This window comes from Thermobia domestica, chromosome 10 (assembly GCF_964235325.1).
Source record: "Thermobia domestica chromosome 10, izTheDome1.hap1.1, whole genome shotgun sequence".
NCBI classification, from domain to species: Eukaryota; Metazoa; Arthropoda; class Insecta; order Zygentoma; family Lepismatidae; genus Thermobia; species Thermobia domestica.
Genome location: NC_137463.1, coordinates 251,812,066 through 251,831,186, shown reverse-complemented (window position 1 = coordinate 251,831,186; position 19,121 = coordinate 251,812,066).

Genomic DNA, 19,121 nt, shown 5'->3' with positions numbered 1-19,121 from the left:
TATATTCCTTTGATAAGAGAAATGAAAAGGTCACCAAATCCATATTTAGCTAAAACTTGGAAGAGATAATTGTGATTAATTCTGTCAAAGGCCTTGGAGTAATCGGTGGATAAAATTGCTACCGAAGAAGGATCGGCGGACTCATGAAAGGAAATAAAATCTCTGTGATTGGATAAGACCTTATAAATAGGGTTATTGTGGCCAAGACCGTATTGGCAAGGACTTAACAGCTTCTCAAGGTATGTTTTCATTCTGATCGTCAGACAACGAGTTAATAGTTTTAGGTCCGTGCACAAGAGACTTAGTGGCCTGAAATTTGTAACACTAGATGCTAATGAATGTTTGGGGACCAAAACAGTAATGCCCGTTCTGAGAGACTGGACTAAAAGAAAATGTGTGCGGTATTCATTAAAAAGGTCGGTGAGAAAAGGAGCTAAAATATCTATAAATGTAACATAGAATTCTAGTGGTAGAGAATCAATACCTGTGGACTTTCCTAGTTTGCCTGATCGGATGGACTGTTTGACCTCGTCTATTGTGAACGGACCCGATAGACACTCTCGATCATCATCCGTTAAAACAGAGGGAATATACTCTAGTATAGAAGAATCAGTACAACAAGTAGGAGGTTGAGCATATAATTGTTTATAATAATCAATAAAACAAGTCATGACGTTTACGCCCTCATACACACGGCCATCGTCACCCTTAATTTTAGAAATCAATTTTTGTCTGCCCGTGTGCGCTCCTTGCGTATTTGGTGGATACTTGCCTGTTCAGTGTCATCATATTGACGTGTTTTGCTACGAATCATAAATCCTTGCATACGTCGTTTATGCAGCGTTAATAAATGAGCTTTGATCTGCTGAATTTGAGGTCGTACTTGACCCCCGCGTTTTTGTTCTATCATGTAATCTCGTAATAGACCAGTATAGTAGTGATATTGCTGATAATGATCGGCGTTTCTGGTTCGACAATATTGTTTGGTCACAGAGCAAAAAGTTCGTTTAACACGGTTTTCCCAAAATTGCATGAGAGAACCTTTGTAGCGTTGTTTCACATGAAGGAGGCCTTTCCATTCAGCATGTATCAGAGCTTCATATTCGGGCTCACGTAAAATTGACGTATTAAAGTACCACACTGGGCTACGTTTGAGAAATTTGTGGGCTGGTAGTTTGATGGTCATGAGTACAGCATGATGATCACTAAAACAGACTGGGACCACAGCCATGTGTTGAACCTGATGTATAAGAGTGCGACTGATATAGAATTTATCCAATCTTGAGGAACTCGTCCCTGTAAAGAAGGTATGGCCAGGCGTGGTTTGAAATAAGTGTCGCCTCACGTCGACTAGATCATAGGTGGCAATTAAATTGGACAGACTGGCTGAGAAGGTATAATTTGGGGTCATATCTATTGGTGCCAAAACAGCATTAAAGTCTCCGGCTAATATACAAGGAGAAGAACCATTATGTAACGCTTGAGCAAGCTCAGTATTAAAGAAACTATTGCGCTCTCGTGCATGATTCGAACCGCTTGGAGCATATGCTGTACACAGGCGTATATTTTCTAGTGTTCCTAAGGTGATACGTTCAGTAGGCATTTGGAGAAGCACTTGAAAGTCAATATCACTGCGGTATAGAATAGCAGTTCCTAAACCATTTTCAGTGAAGTGTGAAACACATGAATAATTAGGGATGTCTGGAAAATCGGGTACTGCCTCCTCTTGAGCAAACAGAATATCAACTTCTTCCTGATATATAAAATCTCGTAGTGCGTGTAATTTGACCGGAGAAGTAAGACGATTTAAATTGACTGTGGCAAAACGAAAACTAAACATTACAAAAAATATATAAAGTAAATACATGAAAGTAAAGCAATGCGGGAACAAGAACATGTGTAAAGTAGAAACAAGGAAGAAATATATAAACAATATAAATTATTGATACCAAAGATGGATAATGCACTATTCGCCGTCTGATTGAACAACAGATTTCATCTTTTTGGTCGAAGCTCGTGTTTTCCTAACATTGTGACCACTTGTTGTTTCATCACTGCGGTTGCCTTTAGAATTTTTAGACACTGCACTACTGTTAAACTGAAGTTGAGTTAACTTGCGCTTTTCGCAGGATGCTACACTCAGATCGGAATCACTTATGGTATCACTAGTAGCATCTTCAAAACCAGTGGTGTCAATGGAACCAACTGCGAGAGGAACGCTTGAAGGGGTAGCACTGTGACCCTCTATTGTATTTCTATCTCCTACCTCAGAGTTTAGTAGAAGTGGCTGGTCAGTCACAGGAACTGGAGATGGAACACCTGTCTCGTCAGCATCGGAAGTAGGTGTCACTTCCATACTATGTGAGCTGTCAGCAATGGAAGGGTGGATGGGATGAATGTCGGGAACACTAGATACAGCACTTACAAGTGGCAAAATCGGGGACGACGCGGGTATGTGGGTATCCTTCTGTAGAACAGGAAATGCACTGTAACAACCGGTATCGGGAGCTGATGTTTCCACTGGAAGGTTGCACGGCATGCGGACACCTGGAGACACAGAAGTAGGCCTGGGTAAAGGTGAAGTTCTCTTCTTAGGACAATCCTGTACAAAATGGTCCTGAGAGTTGCAGACCGCGCAGGTCTGGATTTGACCGGCGTAACTGACAAAAAGACGTAAACCACAAACAGTAACAAAGGATGGAATGTTACGTTTAACAGTCATTTTGACTAGTTTGCGACCCGTGCGGGTAAGATAAATATGATCAGTAGAGTACTGTTCATCAGCAATATTCTGAATCTCCCCATACTGGGAGAGTACACGACTTAACTGGGTATCACTAAGTTCCATTGGACATAAAGAGACTTTTACAACAACAACAGAGTTGTCTGCCAAATCAATGGGTAACACATGATCTCCATCAGTATTGGTATAAGTCACGGTGCCGTTGGTACCAGAAAGATTACGTTCACATAGCACTTTACTAACTAGTTTGATATATAAAAGTTTACGAATAAAGTCCAGTTCTATACTTAACACTTGGTCAATTGTTAACTTGAAAACACTTCGAATCCATTCATGAATTCATTCGAATCCATTCGAATCCATTAGACGTAGGCTTTTGACGCACAGTTACGAAATTAATTCGGAGCGTGTTAGACCTCATACAACTCATATTGCTTACACTCGACGTTACACGTCAACTACAGTATATATATATATATATATAAATGGTGTTGCTCACAAGTGAAACAAAGGACTTGTAGTACACACTTCACCAAATCACTAAGTCACAGAAATAATAAAAAAAAAAAATCAAACGGCACTATTCGACAAACAAAGCAGATACAATAATACAGCACGGACAGAGAGGCGATGTTATGCGCCCCGTGTCTCAACGCGAACTGTCACCGATTGCTTTATCCAAACTTTGTTCAACAAATGCTGTAATATTTCTTTCCGAGAACGATAATACGAAATGTGTTTTCTGCAGATCAATGAAGTGTTTCGAATGTCCTGGTAAATCTCTTGCCCTATCATCTGGGTTACCGAGTCTCAGTCGAATTACCGGGTCACTACGGGTTTGAATCATCAACCCAGTGGTATCCCATAAGTTAACCAACATCATCCGACTGACACTATGATCCGTTTGAGCTCTATCGTGTTCATTCTCTCTATGCAAATTACAACGTTAATTCGCAAGAGATGAAAGTGATGCTGGATGTTCGGTACAGTTAAATCTTCGGAAAAGACCAGAAAATATCAACCTCTTTGGTTATTTGGAAACAAAAATGTATTTATACTAGTTCGACACAAATTTGTTTCCATCTTATAATTCAATGTGATTTATTCACGTTGAAATTTGAAACATGTAAGATCTGCTACATCTATAAGGAACATCCAATATTCCATTTGAACATTTTTAACTTTTCAGTATGATACGGTTTCGACTTTTAATATAACATATTTCTGATAAAAAATTTACACTGCTCCACAAAACTTAAGCAACTCGAAGAAAGTGGCAGAAAATAAAACGACACCATCACTGCACCAAGTATAATGAACAAACCGACGGTCTAGATGCACAATGCAACACAAGTGAAGACGAACAATACAGTTAGGATGTACAGAGTGACCAAAAAGTTCAGCACAACAATACCTCAACAGGTGAAGCTGGATTGTGCGAGGGGATAGGCAGTCAATATGGCCTCCATGCTCGTATGTGACCACCACGAACAGCTATACAGGCACGACATCTGGCCTCCATGCTGCAAATCAGAGTGTTGATCAAGTCTTGTGGCAGATGTTGCCACTCCTCGAGGAGAGCTGCTCCCAGGTCAGGGAGAGTGCGTGGTGGTGGACTGTACTGCGCTATTCGCCGTCCCAGAGCATCCACCACATGCTTGATGGGATTCAAGTCCAGCGAATATGCAGGCTATGCAATACGCGTAATGTCTTCGCTCTCCAGATAGTCGGAAACAAGATGTGCACGGTGTGGGCGGGCATTGTCATCCATGAACAGGAAGTCTGGGCCAAATGCTCCGCGGAAATTGCGCACATGTGCATTCAGAATTTCATCCCGGTACCGTTGTGCTGTTAAAGTGCCATGTTGCACAATATGGAGGTCCATTTTCCCATTCAGCATAATTCCACCCCACACCATAATGGAACCACCGCCATAGGAAGGCCGTTCAGCAATGAAGTTTGAATGATAGCGTGTTCCTGGCTCTCTCCACACTAAAGTCCGACCAGAATCATACGACAAACTGAATCTCGACTCATCGGAGAACATGACACGCGCCCACTGGTGTTCCCCCATGTAACATGTTCCTGACACCATGTGTAACGCGTACGTTTGTGCTCCACTTTCAATGGCGCACACAGCACAGGCCTTCCTGCATACAGTCCTGCTCTGTTGAGCCGACGACGAACAGTTTCACGACTCACGCGTTGTTCTGTAGCCAGAAACAACTCATTGGCCAGTTGAGAGCGTGACTCTTGTCGGTTACGTTTGGCAGAAATTGTGAGAAATCCGTCATCGACGGCCGACGTCTTCTTCGGACGGCCTCCTCCATGACGTCTACTGACTTCACCTCCATTTTGGAAGCGACTCCACAGCCTTGACACAACGCTTTTGTTCACGTTGAATTCCTGCGCCACTTCCACTTTCGATCTACCCAATTCCAACCGCCCAATTATTTGCCCGTGGTCAAAGTCACTCAAATGTCGTCTATCAGTCATTGCAAGGTGTGTACCCCACAGAAGAACCACTAACACAATGCTTGGAGCCTCGGACACTACTAGGTTGTGGTGTACGCCTCATGGCATAATTTGTTCACCGCGCTTGAAACGGTGCTGCTTATGCAATAGAACGTGTGCTCGCCTTGCCTGTGTATCTCTGACGCGTCTCTGTGTATGTGCATGCCACTAACCAGTGTTGAATGGGCCCCACACGTCGCTTATACCACGTTCTCTCGGGTTGCTTAAGTTTTGTGGAGCAGTGTACAAGTAAAATAGCACTCATTCAATTTTATCTTTCTTTCTTTCTTCCTTTTACTTTTCTTTTTTCTTTTTTTGTTCACTTTGTATTATTAGTCTGGAATGGAAGATATGACCTACGCTACCTACTGGGTTTATTAGAGTGTAGTTTGCATTAGTACGTCCAATGAACACTACCGAATTTACAACCAAACCACGCGAGAACAAAGCATGTGTTAAACTTTTGACATTATCTTAGATGTGTCTGTGAGATCTGCAGTTCTACTGGAAATTAAGTATGCTTTCCTTTTTGAAAGTGACTTAATGAATGTTTCAAGCATCCTCTATATATCCGAGTAGCCCTGAAAACTATATATATAAAAACAAACTTTATTTCTATATTACTGTTGGATTTCTGGTAACGGAACTTTATAATGTTACGTTCTTTTCTTATTAAGTTCAAAATTCCACACTTTTATCTGTTCTCACTTTTTCTTTTTCTTCTTCTCTCACCTTCTCTCTCTCTCTCTCTCTCTCTCTGTGCCTCATTTCTGAACCTCTGTGTAATAGAATCCATTGGTTTGAATTTTACATCATGTGTGTTTCAGTTTCTCCCTAAATCAACTTATGAATCTTGTTTCGTCTCGGTTTTGTTATTTCCTTTTATCGATACTAATACATATCTAGTTTGAAATTACAATTGTGAAAAAAAAATGAAATGAAACCTTTGAGTTTTACGTCCCACGCTTATGCCGGTTAGGCTAAAGGAGACGGTGATTATGAGTAATGAATGAAATGTTGGAATGAAGAAAGTGGGAGAAACGGGAGAACCCCGACAAAACCCACGCACACGGTGTTTGTCCACCACGAAGTCCACTTGGTAGGGGCTGGGATCGAACCCGGGACCCCAAGCACCAGAGGTGAATGCTCTACCACTGAGCCACCGCGGCCCCGAAATTAGAATTGTGTTCATGTTGTTAGCTAATTTTAGTATGGGAGAGAAGAAAGGAGGAGAGGGAGGGAGTCTCTTTACCAGACACGATTATGGGATAAGAAGGTGTTTATTGGGTGCCGTAGCTGCGCGGCGTTAGCTGTCGCAATTTTTTTTGATGCGGAGTGTACATTTCACCACATACTTTCAATTTGCTAATTTGAAATATGAAAATATTGATGCTGTTGTTTAAATAATTAATTTGAAACTGATTAATAAGTTGGCAATAAATCAAAACTTTGTAAAAAAATATATAATTAATTAATTTCTTAGCTAGATAAAATGTAATCATTCGACCTCGTCGGAGTCCTCTTCTAGTTTATATACTCTTGTTCCCAGGGCATCTGCTCTAAAACTTCTGAAATTTGTCTTATTAATCTACATAACAACTGTATCATCATCATGAAATTCCGTATACAAATTTAGTATTTAAGTTCATAACGAAACACTTGTAAAAAAAAAAGATTATAAAAATCATCTGATCAAACCCAATAAATTATGGAAAACCACTTTAATAACAGTTTTTCCTGCAAATTTCCTAATTTGGAATAAATATATCGAGTACATATGACTGAAAATAGAATTACGCACATCTCGAAATATTCTATTATTCGTACATGTGATGTATTTCAAAATTGAAAAAAAGCATTAATTGTTAACGAAGTACGCATTATAAGCAGCATTAAAAAGCGACAAAAAATAATATTGCAACTAAATACATTTTTATCTGCATAGGTTTGATTCATCTGTAGAAGCTGGAAGTGTATCAAATGTTTTGGTAAATGGTAGTGGTGAAAGATTACAAAACATACAAAACCAAAGAGTACATTACAATTATTTGAAATTAGTCTAGAAATATTAATAAATATGTGATCTAGATACTAGGTATTTTCTAAAAATTAGGATTTATGTATTAATGGCATTTCATTAATGGAGTCAAAAGACAAATCTCGTTCTAGAAGAATAAGCACTTTACCATGAAATTTCTGAATTGAGATTTTTATAATTTCCATTTTATTAATAAACTATTTTAAATGTTGCTTTTATCTGTTTGTGGAGATTATTTTGAGTTTTTTTCACTATGCTCTTCATTATGTGTAAATGAAATTAAATTTTAGTCAATAACTTTTGTAAAGATTGTTGGCCTTACTAATGACAAAGAACATTACACTTAATGATGTATGTTGACGATTGTCGAATTAATAAAAGTTAAACTTTTATCGCTTCCAACTAAGGGAAGAAAAATAACAATTTTACACAAGAACAAGATCATAATGTTAAGTTTCTTCTCTTGTTTCATTCGATAAAAGTTTAATGTTTAAGGATTTCGCTTCTATCAGGAGCAGTCACTGGTTGTTCTGTTCTATTTTATAATCTTCATGAGAAATTTAAAAAGTGTTTCGCCATATTGCCAGAATTGTAAGACAATATTAGTGTTAACAGTTACGGAACACACTGAACACTGACACGATATTCAACATTTGCCTAGGCATATAGAAACATTCATACATAAGGAAATACTATATTCATATACATCATATGGAATACTTATAATATTTAACTGTAACCAAGCATTTTCTAAAACTTTTGACTTGGAGAGAATACTCTGGATGTAACGTACCAGTCTCAACAGAAGAGAAAGAGTTAAAGCAAATGGAACGAAAAATAATATATTTTGGCATTATGATGCTTTGAGCTAAAAGTTTTAGTAGCTGAATTTCTATCGCTTCAGAACAAAATATGAATTTCAGTTTGATGTTTTGCAGTTTTTCACCCTTCTTCTGCGGCAATGATATATTATACGTATGTCTTCCGCATCTAGACGAACTTCAAATTTCAAGATTTTCTCACCGAGAATCGGATAAAGGATTCCGTGCTTCAAAGGTGTGCGGGCCCGATAGAGATTACTACTGGAGTGCGTGTGGTACTGTATAAGACTGATGTATTTTTTTTATCTAGCATGAAGGGTAGTTGCTCTGATACAGACAAATGCACCTTATATAAAACAGAATTACCGGTGGTTTAGTCAAGAAAAAATTACTTCAAAGAACATTTAACACATTCGAGACGGAGCCCGCCACGTAGGCGGGCTATATTTTCTTGTTCAGTGGACGGAGCCCGCCTACCCGGCGGGCCCAAGGTTTCGTTACTTTGAATGGCAAACGCATGTCCGTAGGTGGGTTTCGGCTTCTCAGTTATACTTTGTGATGCCTCAAGTACTTGTAAAAAAATCGCCAGTGCGACCAGTCCAGAATGAGAGACTGTTTCCGTGCGAATTTGTCAACTGTGCTTCAACCGTAGCAGCTGTGAATGAGTCATCAACATACATAACTCCTATATCTTGGTTTTATCGGTTTGATTGAGTTGCAGCACAAATCAGCCTTGCACTAAATTCTTAGTGTAAACTAATATTTTGCAATTTCATGATATCCAATCACTCTGTAAGGTTCTTGTATTTCATTATCAACGATGTAACTGCTTGTAAATGTTATTATATGTACCTCAGTATTCAATTGTATTGTTCGTCGGACTTTTTTTATAATTGCAAAACGGCTCATTTATAACAAATAAATAAAAATATATAGAAATGAACAAATGATTTGAGATTTGTGTATTAAATAGTCCTAAGTATATTTGCTCAGAAATGAAAGATTTTTGAATTGTATTCTTTGTAGTAGATTTTTTACAAAATTCCAAAAAAACATGGTAAAACCGCCGTCCTGAGGGAGAAACCACGCAAAGAGGGCCTCCGACTCGAATGTGTTAAAGTCTGTAAATTTAAACACAAATATAACTTAGAAACTTAAAATATTTTCATCTTGTCTTGGTTTAATGGCAATCACAGTAGTATATTTCAATTCCGTTAAATACTTAAAGTTAGAAAGCATTGATACGAAAATGTTTTGGATATGGTGTAAAATAATAAACAAGTTAGTACGTAACAGCTGTACCAAAAGTAATGTAGAAATATGATACGGATGCTTCGAATCAGGTCTTGATGATGTCGTTAGTGCATGGAAAAATATTTTAATATGACTTCATATTGCATTATAAACAGATCTTGCTTCTTATTTTATTTTTGAAGCTGTTTTCAAGTTGTAGTAAAAGTGGCGCAGAACTCTTTTGCAATTGACTAGTCGATTAACAACTATAGGGGAGTAAGAGATCTTTTACACAGGTTTCCTTCGAATAAACAAATCTCACATAAACAGTATTGGATTAACAGTATAGGAGATAGAAATTCAAAAAGTTCACTGATCACCACGGTGACAAAAGTTAGTTTTCGAATTACTCTTACTATCATCAATGATCACATCTTGAGTCATAAAATATGTCTAAAGAATCAATTATAGCTTTGATAATAACATTACATATTTTAAAATACTTCATTGTATTAGTAATTATACTGAGAGGGAAAATGCTGATTTTTAGCCTAGAAAATCCGTAGAGAAAAATTTAGCAGGATTCCGTAACACTCACAAAGAGTTTCTGTACCAAGCTACGTACATATTTCTTGCTTATCCATGACTAATCTTTAGACGCTCGCCAGGGATTTAAAGAAAACCGTAGACACTCACGTTGGTGGCTCTAGTGATTTCCTAATTACCACAGCGTTATTATTCGTACACCTTTGGAAAACTTGTAGGCCATAGATTAGAACAAGGTAACATTCTTATAATTTCCATATTCGTAGAGGAAGAAGAAGAAACACAAAACATAATACGAATATAAAAAAATGACTTTCCGGGACTGTGACAATCAAATTTGCCAAATTTTCCCCTCTCCTACCGCTGTAAGTAACAAATATTACATACAGGTTATTAACATGTAAGGGACTACTTCATTGCTTCACATACCAATTTTTATGGGTGTACGACAAAGGAGGGAGGAATTGCATCGAAAATTTGATGAAAAATATAAAATAAAACAGCTTTACCTCATTTTCCGTGGTACTCTCGCATAATAAAATGGATACTGGAGGGAAGTTTCATCCCTCAGCAATGCATTAGTACCAAATTATCTTTGAAGCTTAATGAGAGGCTAAGCTATTCATATTTGTCGTAAAAATAAATGTAATTTACGACAAAAAACTGAAACTCCAAAAGTTGGCCTAATTTTCCCCTCCCTTCCCCCCATACAAGCAAAACGTACAAATATAGGGTATTGCGATGTAGTGGTTTACTTCGTTACTTCACATACCAATTTTTATGAGTGTATCTCAAAGGGGGGGAAAGCCAACAAAAAAAACTTTTGAAAAAACTACCTTTATCCTTCTCCTCCCGCCGTGGCATCCTTCACATACATAAAATGCATACTAGAGGAAAGCTGTGTCCGTCAGTAATACATTGTACCAAAACCATCATCTTCCTGCCTTAATTAGGTTCTGACCTATTGAGGTTTCAAACTCCGATGCAGCAGTTGCGTTAATGGGCGTTTAAAGGCTAATCAGTACAGCCGCAAAAGGTATGTCCTCCATCGCCACGTACAAGATACTGAAAAATCATGGTTCGATAAACATTGCCTGATTGTATACGTAGACTATCCAGTCCAGAAAATCTCCATCATAGAACACAGTTTCTAGTATTGCAGTTCTCCTACCGCGACAGGACCAGTGTTAGGAAACCCACTAACTTTTCTTAAATTAGCTCGATTTTTCTCCTTGTAGTAGTCTGAAGGGTCTAGGTTAAAACTCATACAGCCAAAACTAACACACTGGAGAAGTGTCAAAACGCCCACACAATTGGTCATAATTCCCACACAAACGGACAAATCTCCCAAATGCACGAACGGTCAAATTCCCCACAGCCAAAACTCCCACACTCAAGAAATGTCAAGACGCCCATACAATCGGTCATAACTCCCACACAAATGGACAAAGCACCCACACATAGCAACGGTTACAATTCTCACATAAATGGACAAAACTCCTACACAAATTGACAAAAATCCCACACGCAGAAATTGTCACAACCGCCACAAAAATGGACAAAACTCCCACACAATCGGACAAATCTCCCACACTTTGAAATGATCCTGGTTGCACGTCTTGTAAGTTTCACACGCTAAAAAAAAAAAAATAAAACAAGTACAAGGGTGTTTTGATCGTTCGTGCATTTGGAAGATTTGTCCATTTGTGTGGGAATTTTGACCGATTGTGTGGTCGTTTGGACGTTTCTTGAGTGTTGGAGTTTTTGCTGTGGGAGTTTTGTACATTTGTGTGGCATATTTCTCCATTTATGTGGGGATTGCGACCGTTGCTATGTGTGGAAGTTTTGTCCATTTGTGTGGGAGTTATGACGGTTGGGGGTTATAGCCGCTTACCTGTGTGGGAGTTATGGCTGTGGAATTATGACCGTTCGTGCATTTGGGAGTTTTGTCCATTTATGTGGGAGTTATGACCGATTGTGTGAGCTTTTGACATTTTCTGAGTGTGGGAGTTTTGACCCGCTACCAGTCTGATAAGGAACCATATTTTAGTATAACCTCACCTAGTATATTTAATCGTTTTGGACATTTATTTAGTAATCAAAGAAAGATAATGATGGAATTACAAACTATATCATAGTTAAAGATTTTTTTTTAAAAAAAAGTACTTTCTTTATTCATATAACAATTTTGTTTTAATACTCAGTTCGAAAGCAAACAGAATATGTACAGCTAAAAGCGAACATGATAAAAAAAATAAATAAAGCAAATGATCAGAGTAAAGGAATACATGTCTCCTGCCTGGCAATGTTCAATACGTAATCTCAATTGGTTTTAGTCTTGTGTAATTATTCTTTTTACCAACATAATAAATTATGAATCACTAATCTTATACAAAAGCATCTTCACAACTAGTTTAGTAGTCACAAAATAATCTGTACGCTAACGTAAATACTCTATTAGGGTATAATTCCCTTCTCACACAAAATTAATTAACCCATGAAATTCTGTTCAAAGCTTCATATTTCTTGTAATTCCACAACTAATCACCTACTAAGTCGACACTCGCTATACAGAGCATAACTAACAAAGTTACAAGTAACAGATCCTAAAGTGTTATAGAACAATCGAACTAAGTGAAATAGACCATCGTGATTGCAAAAGTTAGTCGCTATTCTTTGCAACTAAATCTTGTAATTATTATAATTTAGTCAAATATGAAATAAAATTAAATAAACTTTGGAAATTCTTTGCTTCATATGTATGTTTTAGACTTAACTAATTCATATCGGACTTCCGAAGAGAAACATCAAAGCAATTTAATGAACGTGTCTATAGCGACAACTCGCAGTCACGACCCCATTTCAGTTGTATTAGAAAGAGGAAAAGAACGAGTGAGAAAGAAGTGAAGAAGATAGGAGAAAGGAGGAAAAGAGAAAGAAGAAAAGGAAAAAGAAAGAAGGAATTAGAAATGAAGGATTGCTGGATAATTATTGAAATATTTTAAAGAAACTTGAATAGTTATTAAAAGGTGATTCATATTCGAGAGGTTATTACTTGACGATCGTTTCCGAAATGATCCTGAAGAGACACATGCTCTCTCATACTACCCCGACCTGGATCCAAGCAACTGCACAAGTGGGAGTTGCCCTAATCCAGCCCAGGTGACGAGAAGTTTTAATTTAATGGTTTGTCTATTATTTCGAAATGTTAAATAACCTGAATCCAGTATTTGAACTTTATCATGGAGATGGAACACACAATTGAATCAGCCAAGAAAAAATCTAAAGTAATATATATATTCTTCACAAATAGAAGTTTTGTGATTTCTGAAAAGACTGTCGTTATTCAGGCTCATCCTGTTATTTTTGGCTTTTGTCCCAGAGTCGATTTAGACTACTTTAGAATCGGTTATCTTTCATGACCTCCGTCATACACTAATACATATAACATTCTATTAGACACTTATTATAAATACTATCATAGTAAATCAATATTAAATACTACCACTTAAAACTAAATTTAACATTCATTCACACACATTCACATACAGGACAGCATAGCGACATGGGTGCAAAAAGAGTTTAAAGAAACTATCTAACTACAATTGACGATCATTTATTACATCTATTAAGAAATTAAACACAACATTTTATAAACATGCAATAAACATACGTATAAATGTATCAATTCACAAAGAAAATGGGATAACAGTATTGTTATTGTGTATAGTTACTAACAAAACTCGAGATGAGGGTTAGAATGAATCTGTATCTCATATATGAAAAAATATTAATTAATTAATTAATAATGCGAGTCCTCTCACGTATTTTCGTATGATCTATTATGTAAAGTCACACGTATTGCCAAATCCGCTTTTTGGTGTCCTTGTACAAGTCAGGCTACATATATTTAGTTCGTAGAGACATTAATTTATATATTTTCCATTTCCTGGATTAAAAGAACAAAGTTCTGTCACTCATAACACGGTGACTATGTCACTTATCTGCTCAATATTATTATGAAGTAGTTCATTGACTAGCTTTTAATCTCTATCGCCTTATATTCCAAGACGCACACATTTGTAGTTTTATTCATATCACATATAAAGAAATGGGAATTTTCCAGATCCAAAGGGATTTTTTTCTTTCGTATCGAGAGCACGATTACTGAGGCGGAAAACACTGGTCAGATTTGAGGATTCGAATATGAGGGATGGAATTGAAATGTAATTTCACAGAAGGATTTCAGGTTTATAAGCTTGAGAGTATATTTACTGATAAATTAGGGTTACGATTACGACCTGCCTTAATTCCATGCTACATGCAGTTAGGATAATGACAGAAAAGGTCAATAGTTACATATATTACTTAATAATATTACAGAACTTGAAGGAAATGATCTAACATGAGGCGGTATTTTAAAATCTACATCTTATATTCGTCAGATATTTCGCAACTATGGAAAACAAGAACCGTTCGGGGTAGGTACTGAGTCCCTCTACACATATTTATTTACTCAATTCATCATTATACATTTCACTTTAATATCACATTTATATTAAACACATATTCATGTATCAACATGCATATACTCAATAAACATTTAATCTTTCAAATTGATGACCCCGACAAATTTCAACGAAACAAACTTATGAACCTGCACAGTTACATAGCTTAAAAGGAGAAAATTACTCAAGAAATGAGATAAATTGCGAGAACACACGGTCTTTCTTTTTTCCTTTTTCTTTCCTTCCTATGGAATTCTTGTTGAGTTTTCGGAAGCATTACGAAGGCATAATACAATAGATAGCCCAACCATCGCAATATTCCACATTCATTTTGGTTTCAATAAAGAACAAATGAATATCTTACATGGACCGAAGAATATATATTGGAAATCTATAGTATACAGTACGTTCAAAAAATATGGGACCCCTCCAAACAAAAATTTCATTACCTCAACTGTAATGGTACATTACATAAGTAGCTTTAACAACTTGGCATTATTTGCCAATTCTACAGTCTGGCACTAACAACTTGGTGTTTGTCGTCAACCCTACAACAGTGCCATTCTCAATAATCCGATATTTTCACGTTATTTCTTTTCTTCACTACAAAAGTGCAGAAATACAAAACATATACTCTTGTTTTGCTAAGAACTAAACATGAAATATACTGTAAATGCATAGTAGTAGGGGTCCGCGTATATCTAGTCGAGTCAGCAAAAATTTTTGTGACGTCATAGGTGAAAGGTCAATGACCTTGTCCCGGGGTCAATGACCTAGGGGTACTTAGGACCACCCCCTCTAAATTTTGGCAGGGGTACCTTGGCCCACCCCCTAAATTTTGGCAGGGGTACATAGGACCACCACCCTTAAATTTTGGAAATTGCCAAATTTAAAAATTGGGTGTGGTAGCCTAGAACCATAGTATGTACCTCTATCTGTATTGGCGGTCTATGTCGTTCCCTTTTATGGCTAAAAAATTGCCAAAAATTCAAATTTTGGAGGTTTTTGACCTAATTTCTCCCCTTTGATGAGGTGTTATTACCCTATATGGTTATATGGGCATATACAGGGGTCCATTACCTTTCATAAGATATGGGTATATTGATGCACCCCTTGAAAAATTTGGGAGGGGTACCTTGGCCCACCCCTTAAATTTTGGAAATTGACCAATTTAAACAATGGGTATTATAGCATAGGACCCTAACATGTATTATGATAAATTTGGGTGGTCCACATCGTTTCCTTTCATGGGTACAAAATTGCCAAATTTTAGTACAACCACGTGTTTGGTATTTTGCCCCAATTTATCCTCTTGGATGAGGTCCTATTACCTTATATGATTATATGGTTATGTATAGGGGTCTATTCCCTATCATAAGAGATAGGTACATTTGTGCACCCTTGAAAAATTTTGGAGGGTACCTTGGCCCACCCCCTTAAATTTTGGAAATTGCTCAATTTAAACATTTGGTATTATAGTACTGGACCCTAATATGTATTATGATAAATTTGGGTGGTCCACCTCGTTCCCTTTTAGAGGTACAAAATTGTCAAAATATAAACGTAAGCAATACATTGTACCTCGTGATTGGTCTTTTGGACCAATTTATCCTCTTGGATGAGGTCCTATTACCTTATATGGTTATATGGTTATGTATAGGGGTCTATTCCCTATTATAAGACATAGGTACATTGATGCACCCCGGGAGGGGTACCATAGCCAATCAATTAAATTTTGGAAATTTTCCAATTTAAGCATTCGCTATCATAGTACATGACTTCAATATGTATCATGATAAATTTGGGTGGTCCACATCGTTCCCTTTCATGGGTAAAAAAATTGCCAAAATATAAATATAAGCAATATGTTGTTCTACGTGTTTGGTTTTTGGCCCAATTTATCCCGTTTGATGCGGTCTTATTACCGTATATGGTTATATGGTCATGTATATAGGTTCATTTCCTATCATAAGACATGGGTACATTAATGCACCCTTTAAAAAACTTGGGAGGGGTATCTTGGCTCATCCACTCAGTTTTAGAAATTGTTTAATATAAGCATTTGGTATCTTCGTACAGGTCTTCAATATGTACCACTATAAATTTGGATGGTCCACGTCGTTTCCTTTCATGGGTAAAGAACTACCAAAAATCAAATTTCGGAGGTTATTGACCCCTTTGATAAGTATTTAGCACGTTATATGGTTTATTACCTTTATATGTTTATGTGCCCTTTTAAATTTGGGAATTATCAAATAACAAAATTCGGTAAACGTTTTCTAGGACCCATTGTAAATGTTGGTGTTCCTCTTATGGCCATATATTCAAAATTTAAAGGTTATTGATCGGCTTTATTATTGAATAACTACAGGATTTATTACTTTTTCATAAGAGACAGGCGTATTTCTGTACCAATCTTAAATTTTCGGAGTGGTACATTTCTTATTGTCATATCAATAATTGATAATTGTTCCTAAAATTGGATAGTATCTCATTCATTGGGTAAATCATTGTCAAATATGAGTATGATCACGTGATCAGTTATTGAGCTATGATGGGATTAGGTGTTCAGGACATTGGTACATTTAAACTTTGTAGGATAATTTGAGAATGCGTCATTGGTTTTGATTATTATAGCCAAATATAAACGTAAGCAATACGATGTACCACTGATTGACCTTGATGATGTAGTGTACAGGGATTCATTTCCTTTGTTGTGGTACTTCTTAAGTTTGAGTATACGTTTCTAGACAACAGTTGGTTCTGCTAAGATAAACATTATTGACCTTATTGAACATATAATGATATGATTAATTCTGAGACTTAGGTATATCAAGAGAAGTATTCTTTAAATTTGGGAATTGTGATAAACAGAATTTTAACATAAGGCGCGAAATTTGAAACAATACATTGAACTTTAGTCACAGCTCCTAGTCTAAGATCATTTGTGGTGATTGATTTGACCTTGAGCTTTAGTAACCTGATAGCTAACCTTATTGAATCTTATGACTCAATAGTCTTAAGGCAATACATGCTACAACAGTTTGAAATTTAATCATAAGGTGATGTAATCTGACACTAGCAAAGTTATTGTTAATGCAATTTGATTGGGTGATCACTATCTTTCCTGCAATCTGATTGGTTGATCACCATCTTTCGTGCAATCTGATTGGTTGATGAGTTTCAAATCTTTGATGCATTCAGTTTTGTTTTAACATTTAAAAAGTTTAAAACTTTGGTTTGACATTTTTTTCGTTTGATATTTTTAGTTTGAAAATTTGTTTCGACATTTTTGTTTGAAAATTTTTTGAAATTTTTGTTTCAAAATTTTTTGTTTGAAACTTTTCGTTTGAAATTTTTAGTTTGAAAATTTTTGTTTCGAAATTTTGGTTTGAAAAATTTTTGTTTGAAAGTTTTGTTTAAAATTTTTTGTATGAAACTTTTTGTTTCAAAATTTTTTGTTTGAAACTTTGGTTTGACATTTTTTCGTTTGATATTTTGTTTAATTTTTTTTCGTTTCAAAACTGAAATTTTTTTTGTTTGAAATTTTAGTTTTAAAAAATGTTCGAATTTTTTTCTGTTTAAAAATTTTTGTTTGAACATTTTTGTTTCGAAATATTTGTTTGGAAAATTTTGGTTTCAAAATTTTAAGTTTGTGCACTCGTTAGTAAAGAACCGGAACTGTTTAGAAGAAAATTTGGTTTCAAAATTTTTGTTTTGATAGTTTTGTTTGAAATTTTTGTTTCAAAGTTTGGTTTGACATTTTTAGTTTGTGCACTCATTAGTAAAGAACCGGAACTGTTTACAACTAAAACCTCAAACCTCAAACCTGTCTACAATTTCTAAAACTGAGTGGATGAGCCAAGATACCCCTCCCAAGTTTTCTAAGGGTGCATTAATGTACCCATGTCTTATGATAGGAAATGAACCTATATACATGACCATATAACCATATACGGTAATAAGACCGCATCAAACGGGATAAATTGGGCCACAAACCAAACACGTAGAACAACATATTGCTTATATTTATATTTTGGCAATTTTTTTACCCATGAAAGGGAACGATGTGGACCACCCAAATTTATCATGATACATATTGAAGTCATGTACTATGATAGCGAATGCTTAAATTGGAAAATTTCCAAAATTTAAGGGATTGGCTATGGTACCCCTCCCGGGGTGCATCAATGTACCTATGTCTTATGATAGGAAATCGACCCCTATACATGACCATATAATCATATAAGATAATAGGACCTCATCCAAGGGAATAAATTAGGTAGAAAACGAAACACGTGGTTGTACTAAAATTTGGCAATTTCGTACCCATGAAAGGGAACGAGATGGACCTCCCAAATTTATAGTAATACATGTTAGGGATTTATACAATTATACCAAATGTTTAAATTGGGCAATTTCCAAAATTTAAGGGGTGGGCCAAGGTAGCCCTCCCAAATTTTTAAAGAGGTGCACAAATGTACCTATGTCTTATGATAGGTAATGGACCCCTATACATAACCATATAACCATATAAGGTAATAGGATCTCATCCAAGGGAATGAATTGGGCCAAAATACCAAACACGTGGTTGTACTAGAATTTGACAATTTTGTACCCATGAAAGGAAACGAGGTAGACCACCCAAATTTATCATAATACATGTTAGGGTCCAGTACTATAATACCAAATGTTTAAATTGGGCAATTTCCAAAATT